This window comes from Arachis hypogaea, chromosome 16 (assembly GCF_003086295.3).
Source record: "Arachis hypogaea cultivar Tifrunner chromosome 16, arahy.Tifrunner.gnm2.J5K5, whole genome shotgun sequence".
NCBI classification, from domain to species: Eukaryota; Viridiplantae; Streptophyta; class Magnoliopsida; order Fabales; family Fabaceae; genus Arachis; species Arachis hypogaea.
This window is the reverse complement of record NC_092051.1, coordinates 102,226,833-102,233,819: the sequence shown is the minus strand read 5'-3', so window position 1 is coordinate 102,233,819 and position 6,987 is coordinate 102,226,833. Positions and strand designations below refer to the sequence as shown.

Sequence of the window (6,987 nt, the reverse complement as noted above, 5' to 3'; positions counted from 1 at the left end):
GTTCTGGCGTTTGAATGCCAGACAGATGCTCCTCCAGGGTGTGATTTTTCTTCTGCTGTTTTTGATTTCGTTTTTGATTTTTTTGTTTATTTTGTGACTCCACATGATCATGAACCTAAGAAAACATGAAAAACAATAAAAATAAGAATTAGATAAACATTGGGTTGCCTCCCAACAAGCGCTTCTTTAATGTCAATAGCTTGACAGTGGGCTCTCATGGAGCCTCACAGATGTGCAGAGCTTTGTTGAGACTCTCCAACACCAAACTTAGAGTTTGACTGTGGGGGCTCTGATTGACTCTGCTTGGAGAGAAGCTTTTTCTGCTTCCTCTCTATAGTTGTAGAGGGAGATCCTTGAGTTTTAAACACAAGGGAGTCCTCATTCCATTGAAGGACTATTTCACCTCTGTCAACATCTATCACAGCTCTTGTTGTGGCCAGGAAAGGTCTTCCTAGGATGATGGATTCATCCTCTTCCTTTCCAGTATCCAGGACTATGAAATCAGTAGGTATGTAAAGGCCCTCAACCTTTACTAATACATCTTCTACTTGTCTATAAGCCTGTTTTCTTGAGCTGTCTGCCATCTCTAGTGAGATTTTAGCAGCTTGCACCCCATAGATTCCCAGTTTCTCTATTACAGAGAGGGGCATGAGGTTTATTCCTGAACCAAGGTCACACAGAGCCTTAAAGATCATGGTGCCTTATGGTACAGGGTATTATGAACTTTCCAGGATCCTGTCTCTTCTGAGGCAATGTCAGTTGATCCAGATCACTTAGTTCATTGATGAACAAGGGAGGTTCAACTTCCCAAGTATCAATGCCAAATAACTTGGCATTCAGCTTCATGATTGCACCAAGAAACTTGGCAGTTTACTCTTCAGTGACATCCTCATTCTCTTCAGAAGAGGAATACTCATCAGAGCTCATGAAGGGCATAAGGAGGTTCAATGGAATCTCTATGGTCTCTAGATGAGCCTCAGAGTCCTTTGGTTCCTCAGAGGGAAGCTCCTTATTGATCACTGGACGTCCTAGGAGGTCTTCCTCCTTGGGATTCACGTCCTCTCCTCTCCTCACAGGTTCGGCCATGGCGCTTATGTCAATGGCCTTGCACTCTCCTTTTGGGTTCTCTTCTGTATTGCTTGGGAGAGTACTAGGAGGGATTTCAGTGATCCTTTTACTCAGCTGGTCCACTTGTGCTTCCAGATTTCTAATGGAAGACCTCGTTTCATTCATGAAACTCACAGTGGCCTTGGATAGATCAGAGACTAGATTTGCTAAATTAGAAGCATTTTGTTCAGAGTTCTCTATCTGTTGCTGAGTGGATGATGGAAAAGGTTTATTATTGTTAAACCTGTTTCTTCCACCATTATTAAAGCCTTGTTGAGGCTTTTGATCCTTCCATGAGAAATTTGGATGATTTCTCCATGATGAGTTATAGGTGTTTCCATAAGGTTCACCTAAGTAATTCACCTCTGCTATTGCAGGGTTCTCAGGATCATAAGCTTCTTCTGCATAAGAAGCCTCTTGAGTACTGTTGGATGCGGCTTGCATTCCATGCAGACTCTGAGAGATCATATTGACTTGCTAAGTCAATATTTTATTCTAAGCCAATATGGCATTCAGAGTATCAACTTCAAGAAATCCCTTCTTTATAGGCGTCCCATTACTCACAGGATTCCTTTCAGAAGTGTACATGAACTGGTTATTAGCAACCATATCAATGAGTTCTTGAGCTTCTGCAGGCGTTTTCTTTAGGTGAATGGATCCACCTGCAGAAGTGTCCAGTGACATCTTTGATAGCTCAGATAAACCATCATAGAATATATCCAGGATGGTCCATTCTGAAAGCATGTCAGAAGGACACTTTTTGGTCAACTGTTTGTATCCTTCCCAAGCTTCATAGAGGGATTCACCTTCTTTCTGTCTGAAGGTTTGAACATCAGCTCTAAGCTTGCTCAGCTTTTGAGGAGGAAAGTACTTGGCTAAGAAAGCCGTGACCAGCTTATCCCAAGAGTTCAGGCTGTCTTTGGGTTGAGAATCCAACCATAATCTAGCTCTGTCTCTTATAGCAAAAGGGAAAAGCATGAGCCTGTAGACTTCAGGATCTACTCCATTAGTCTTAACAGTATCACATATCTGCAAGAATTCAGTTAAGAACTGAAAAGGATCTTCAGATGGAAGTCCATGAAACTTGCAGTTCTGCTGCATCAGAGAAACTAATTGAGGTTTCAGCTCAAAATTGTTTGCTCCAATGGCAGGAATGGAGATGCTTCTTCCATGTAAATTGGAATTAGGTGCAGTAAAGTCACCAAGCATCTTCCTTACATTATTATTATTTTCGGCTGCCATCTCCTTTTCCTGTTCGAAAATTTCTGAAAGGTTATCTCTGGATTGTTGTATTTTAGCTTCTCTTAATTTTCTCTTCAGAGTCCTTTCAGGTTCTGGATCTGCTTCCACAAGAATGTTCTTATCCTTGCTCCTGCTCATAATGACAAAGAAAAGGGCACAGAAAAATAATAATAATAATAGAGATCCTTTATACCACAGTATAGGGATCCCTGTGTGAGTAGAAGAAGAGGGGGAGACAAAGAATGTAATATAATGGAAGAAACACAACTGTGAGGATGGCAGAGATGTGAGATGATATGTTAGGATATGAATGAATAAATAGAATAAGATGGGGGAGGGATAATTTTCGAAAATTATTTTGAAAAAGAGTTAGTGATTTTCGAAAATGGTTTTTGAAAATTGTTAGTATTTTTTCGAAATTTTTTTTTAAATTAAAAATAAAAATAATTAGTTAATTAAAAAGAAATTTTTGAAAAATAGGGAAGATATTTTCGAAAATTAGAGAGAGAGAGTTAGTTAGGTAGTTTTGAAAAAGTTAAGAAACAAACAAAAAGTTAGTTAGTTAGTTGAAACAGATTTTGAAAAGATAAGAAGTTAGGAAGTTAGAAAAGATATTTTGAAAATATATTTTTGAAAAAGATAAGATAAGAAGATATTTTTGAAAAGATATGATTGAAATTAGTTTTGAAAAAGATTTGATTTTTAAAATCACAATTAATGACTTGATTTATAAGAAATCACAAGATATGATTCTAGAACTTAAAGTTTGAATCTTTCTTAACAAGCAAGTAACAAACTTCAAATTTTTGAATCAAAACATTAATTGATTATGTTATTTTCGAAAATTTGATATAAAAATAAGAAAAAGATTTTTGAAAAATATTTTTTTAATTTTCGAAAATAACTAAGAATTTTGAAAAAGATTTGATTTTTGAAAAAGATTTTGAAAAAGATAAGATTTTCAAATTGAAAATTTGATTTGACTCATAAGGAACAACTTTGATTTTTAAAAATTTTTGAAAAAGTCAACTCAATTTTCGAATTTGATGAGAGAAAAAGGGAAAGATATTTTTTTTTTATTTTTGAATTTTTATGATGAGAGAGAAAAACAAGAAAAATGATGCAATGCATGAAATTTTTAGATCAAAACAATGAATGCATGCAAGAATGCTATGAATGTCAAGATGAACACCAAGAACACTACGAATGTCATGATGAATATCAAGAACATATTTTTGAAAAATTTTTAATGCAAAGAAAACATACAAGACACCAAACTTAGAATTCTTTAATGCTTAGACACTAAGAATTCAAGAATGCATATGATAAACATGAAAAGAAACAAAACAAAAAATCATCAAGATCAAACAAGAAGACTTACCAAGAACAACTTGAAGATCATGAAGAACACTATGAATGCATGAAATTTTCGAAAAAATGCAAGATGCATATGCAAGTGACACCAAACTTATGATATGACTCAAGACTCAAACAAGAAACAGAAAAATATTTTTGATTTTTATGATTTTCTAAATTTTTTTTTTGGATTTTTTTTATTTTATATTTTTCGAAAAATTCTTTTGAAAAAGAAAAAAAAGGATTCCAAAATTTTTAATATGAATTCCAGGAATCTTATGCTCTAAAGCTCCAATCAAAGGGTCAGGCATGGCTTAATAGCCAGCCAAGCTTTAGTATGTAACTCAGACATGACACGCCTGACATTCCTTACATTCAACAGCCAATTGGCTAAGAAAGATAAAGAAGCTCTTCTCTTGAGTATAAGAATTGAGACATGGCTTTACAGCCAGCCAGGCTTCAACATGCTTCATGAAACACTAGAATTCATTCTTAAAAATTCTGAAGCCATAGAATAATTTATTTTTGAAAACATTTTTAATTAATTTTTTTTTTTCGAAAACAAAGGAGAAAATTTTGAAAGATTTTTGAAAAATTTTTGAAAACAAAACAAAAAGAAAATTACCTAATCTGAGCAACAAGATAAACCGTCAGTTGTCCAAACTCGAACAATCCCCGGCAACGGCGCCAAAAACTTGGTGCACAAAATTGTGATCTCCAGGCTCGAACAATCCCTGGTAATGGCTCCAAAGCTTGGTGCTCTGATCTTAATTCATAATTGTCACAACTTCGATACAACTAACCAGCAAGTGCACTGGGTCGTCCAAGTAATACCTTATGTGAGTAAGGGTCGAATCCCACGGAGATTGTTGGTATGAAGCAAGCTATGGTCACCTTGCAAATCTCAGTCAGGCGGATATATAATGATAATATGGTTTTCGAATAATAAATAATAGAATAGGGATAGAGATACTTATGTAAATCATTGGTAGGAATTTCAGATAAGCGAATAGAGATGCTTTCGTTCCTCTGAACCTCTGCTTTCCTGCTATCTTCATCCAGTCAGTCTTACTCCTTTCCATGGCTGGCTTTATGTGATACATCACCACTGTCAATGGCTACTTTCGGTCATCTCTCGGGAAAATGATCCAATGCCCTGTCACGGCACGGCTAATCGTCTGGAGGCATCACCCTTGCCAATGGCTTCATCTTATCCTCTCAGTGAATAATATGCTCACGCACCCTGTCACGGCACGGCTATTCATCTGTCGGTTCTCGATCATGCTGGAATAGGATTTACTATCCTTTTGCATCTGTCACTAACGCCCTGCAATCGCGAGTTAGGAGCTCGTCACAGTCATCCAATCATTGAATCCTACTTGGAATACCACAGACAAGGTTTAGACCTTCCGGATTCTCTTGAATGCCGCCATCATTCTAGCTTACACCACGAAGATTCTGGTTAGGAGATCTAAGAGATACTCATTCTAGCTTATTTCATGTAGAACAGAAGTGTTTGTCAGGAACGCGTTCATAAGGGAGAAGGATGATGAGCGTCACACATAATCATCACCTTCATCACGTTCTTGGGTCCGAATGGATATCTTAGAAGCGAAATAAGAAGAATTGAATAGAAAACAGTAGTACTTGCATTAATCCTTGAGGAACAGCAGAGCTCCACACCTTAATCTATGGAGTGTAGAAACTCTACCGTTGAAAATACATAAGTGAAGGTCCAGGCATGGCCGAGATGGCCAGCCCCCTAAAACGTGATCAAAGGATCATAAGGTAATCCAAAGATGCCTAATACAATAGTAAGAGGTCCTATTTATAATAAACTAGCTACTAGGGTTTACATGAGTAAGTATTTGATGTATAAATCCACTTCCGGGGCCCACTTGGTGTGTGTTTGGGCTGAGCTTAAGTGTTGCACGTGCAGAGGCCATTTGTGGAGTTGAACGCCAGTTTTTGTGCCAGTTTGGGCGTTCAACTCTGGTTTTGGATCCTTTTCTGGCGCTGGACGCCAGATTTGGGTAGAAAGCTGGCGTTGAACGCCAGTTTACGTCGTCAATTCTTGGCCAAAGTATGAACTATTATATATTGATGGAAAGCCCTGGATGTCTACGTTCCAACGCAATTGGAAGCGCGCCATTTCGAGTTCTGTAGCTCCAGAAAATTCACTTTGAGTGCAGGGAGGTCAGAATCCAACAGCATCAGCAGTCCTTTTTCAACCTCTGAATCTAATTTCTGCTCAAGTCCCTCAATTTCAGCCAGAAAATACCTGAAATCACAGAAAAACACACAAACTCATAGTAAAGTCCAGAAATGTGAATTTAACACAAAATCTATTAAAAACATCCCTAAAAGTAACTAGATCCTACTAAAAACATACTAAAAAACAATGTCAAAAAGCGTATAAATTATCCGCTCATCAATCACCACGAGCAATCGTGAGCGATCAAGGCACCCATTTTTGTAATAGGAGACTAATAGGATTAATGAAGAAGCATGGGATAATTCATAAGGTTGCAACAGCCTACCATCCTCTGACTAATGGGCAAGCCGAGGTGTCAAACAGAGAGATAAAGTGTATCTTGCAGAAGATAGTCAAACCTCATAGAAGAGACTGGAGCACCAGGCTACAAGATGCACTCTGGGCATACAGAACAGCATACAAAACACCCATTGGGATGAGTCCTTTCCGCTTAGTTTATGGAAAAGCTTGTCATCTCCCTGTTGAAGTAGAGCACAAAGCCTTTTGGGAAGTAAAGGAGTGCAACATGGGAATTGAGAAAGCCGGAGCTGAAAGAAAGTTGCAACTACAAGAACTGAAAAGCCTTCGCCTAGAAGCTTATGAGAACTCAAGACTATACAAGGAGAAGATGAAGGCTGTACATGATCAGCACATCAAGAGAAAAGAGTTCCAACCTAGGGATTTAGTCCTCCTTTACAAATCTCGACTAAGGCTCATGCCAGGCAAGTTGAGATCACGATGGGAAGGTCCATACAGAGTAGAGAAGGCCAAACCGTACGGAGTTTTTCACCTAAGTCATCCTTCAAGCTCTAAACTTATCAAAGTTAATGGACAACGTTTAAAGCTGTACCATGGATAGAGGATGAAGAAAAACAAGGAGCTCGAGATCTTCCTCTTGGAAGATCCCCACATAGCCGAAGACTGAGCTAGTGGAGCGTCCAACTTACGGACGTTAAAGCAAAGTGCTAGGTGGGAGACAACCCACCATGGTATGATCGTTCTTTTCTTTATTCTTAGTTTTCCTATTC

The 6,987-nt window shown here is 37.9% G+C and overlaps 1 non-coding gene across 1 annotated transcript; it reads left to right on the top strand.

Moving 5' to 3' along the window:
* The first annotated feature begins 1,845 nt into the window (after window positions 1–1,845).
* Window positions 1,846–1,953, top strand: LOC112761224 (small nucleolar RNA R71). The gene has a single exon (XR_003181630.1). It is a non-coding gene; the product is annotated as a small nucleolar RNA R71 (small nucleolar RNA).
* The last annotated feature ends 5,034 nt before the right edge of the window (window positions 1,954–6,987 follow it).